A 2,677-nucleotide genomic window follows, 5' to 3' on the forward strand; every position below is an offset into this window, starting at 1 on the left:
CTGAACCGATGCAGGACTCTGATCGAAAGCTCTTACTGTAGCAATGCTGAACTGTTTAAGCTCTCCTGTGAGAATGTTTCTATTAATAACATCTATGGCCTCACTTTCACTGTGGTCCTGTTCACAGGTTCAATAGGCAGCATGGTTCTCACCTACACCAAGATTACAGTAGTCTGTCTGACCAGTAAGAACAAGTCTTTGAACAGTAAAGCCTTGAAGACCTGCAGCACTCACCTGGTTGTGTATCTGATCATGCTGATCAGTGGGTTTATTATGATTATTCTGCAGCGTTTCCCCCAGTACTCAGACTACAGAAAACTCTCTGCCATTCTGTTTTTTATTGTCCCTAGCATCCTCAACCCCATTATTTATGGCATGCAGTCCAAAGAGATCCGAACATTTTTGTCTAAGTTCTTTGAGTCTAAGAAGATTTTGCCGTCATAGTAAAACTTATTTCCAAGGTGTATCTGTATATTTATAAAGACAAATAACATTAAATGTGAACCAAGAGGAGCCTACTGTATTCCTTGTCTTGTGTTCTAATGCAGGTTAGTCATTTGGAGCTCATGGGAGTTTTTCTCTAAAGGAGATATACATATTGGTTTTGTTAAAAAAACAGTGCTCTGAAAGTGCATATGCACCAAATGCTAATTTCAACTTCAAGTTATGGATATGTCTGGATAAGTTGTTCAACTAATGGTCAGTTATGTTGTGATGTCGTTGTCCAGTACAGGTGCATCTAAAAAGATTGAATATTGTGGAAAAAATCATTTTCTACTGTAATTTTATAACATTTCGTGTCATTTTTTATGTATTATAGATTCAGTAAACATCATGCAATATGTAGAGCCGGACTGATATTGATTTCGAGATTATGAGAGAAATTCAAAAGGTGCTGCAACCGTCCTGTTTCCTCTACTTAGTTAGTTTTCCTGCCCAGCTTCCAGACCGAAGTCTGAAGCACAGGGGAGATGTTTCTCTCAAATAAGCCGCCTTAACTTTCCAGTAGTTAGTAGTACCACATAGACCTTTATTGGTCGTGAGAAGCCTGCACTGTATACATTTGCTGCCAGACTGACAATATCTGCCACAGTGTGTGAGTGAAAATCATCAGTAGTCCATTGATATTAATGATAGTGTGAAATTTTAGCAGTGCCACTTGGCAGTGGTTTGCTGCAGAATGAATATAAGGGAAACACTGTCTATTTATTGTTACTGGTTTGATTCAACTGTAAGACACATGCTATGTCTGGATGTTCACCTTGACAACGGACTGGACTGAAAGTGTAACACTGAGGCTGTCTGCAGGAAGGGACAGAGCAGACTCTACTTCTTGAGAAAGCTCAGGTCGTTTAATGTATGCAGCAAGGTGTTACAAGTTGTTACAAGTACAATTTTCTTTACAGCCATCTGTTGCTGCAGCAGCAGCAGCAGCAGCAGCAGAGACAGTAACACTAAGAAGTTTTAATGAGCCAAGTCATTCCTGCCCACAGCAATTAAATATACAATGACTCCCCTCTGGGCAGGGAGAGGAAACTTATTTCTTATATGTTCTGAGGAACATTACAAGGTAGGACATAGGGCTTAGATGTGTGTCAACATAATAAAAATAATCACAACTGTATTATGGTTGATTTTATAAAAGGCTAAACAAGGAGAAGCAGTTATAGTAATGTTCCTTTTCAGCCGCTATTGTAAATAGCCATATGGGTTGTGTCTGGTGCACACTAGAGGAAATTCACATCTTAAATTATTTTAAAAACATGGGATACCACAGACAAAACAGAATTAAAGATCCAGTGTGTAATATTTAGGATGATCTAGTGAGAGAAATGCAATATAAACCATAACTATATTTTCAGTGACCTTGTAAAACTAACAAGTGAAATGTTACTAGGGAGGGAAAATGGCTAATTGGGCCCAATTTGGACATTTTCACTAAGGGGTGTACTGACTTTTGTTGCCAGCAGTTTAGACATCAGCGGCTATGTTATTTTGAGGGGACAGCAAATTTACACCGTTATACAAGCTGCATGCTCACTACTTTACACTGTTATACAAGCTGCACGCTCGCTACTTTACACTGTTATACAAGCTGCACGCTCACTGCTTTACACTGTTATACAAGCTGCACGCTCCCTAAAATACAAGCTGCACGCTCGCTACTTTACACCGTTATACAAGGTGCACGCTCACTACTTTACACCGTTATACAAGCTGCACGCTCACTGCTTTACACTGTTATACAAGCTGCACGCTCCCTAAAATACAAGCTGCACGCTCGCTACTTTACACCGTTATACAAGGTGCACGCTCACTACTTTACACTGTTATACAAGCTGCACGCTCCCTAAAATACAAGCTGCACGCTCGCTACTTTACACCGTTATACAAGCTGCACGCTCACTACTTTACACTGTTACAAGCTGCACGCTCGCTACTTTACACTGTTACAAGCTGTACGCTCACTACTTTACACCGTTATACAAGCTGTACGCTCCCTACTTTACACTGTTATACAAGCTGCACGCTCGCTCCTTTACACTGTTATACAAGCTGTACGCTCACTACTTTACACTGTTATACAAGCTGCACGCTCACTACTTTACGCTGTTATACAAGCTGTACGCTCACTACTTTACACTGTTATACAAGCTGCACGCTCCCTACTTTACAC

The 2,677-nt window shown here is 40.3% G+C and overlaps 1 pseudogene; it reads left to right on the forward strand.

Annotated features, from left to right (window-relative positions):
* Positions 1 to 444, forward strand: part of LOC123963022 — a 1,825-nt pseudogene extending 1,381 nt beyond the window's left edge.
* The last annotated feature ends 2,233 nt before the right edge of the window (positions 445 to 2,677 follow it).

This window comes from Micropterus dolomieu, linkage group LG23 (assembly GCF_021292245.1).
Source record: "Micropterus dolomieu isolate WLL.071019.BEF.003 ecotype Adirondacks linkage group LG23, ASM2129224v1, whole genome shotgun sequence".
NCBI classification, from domain to species: domain Eukaryota; kingdom Metazoa; phylum Chordata; class Actinopteri; order Centrarchiformes; family Centrarchidae; genus Micropterus; species Micropterus dolomieu.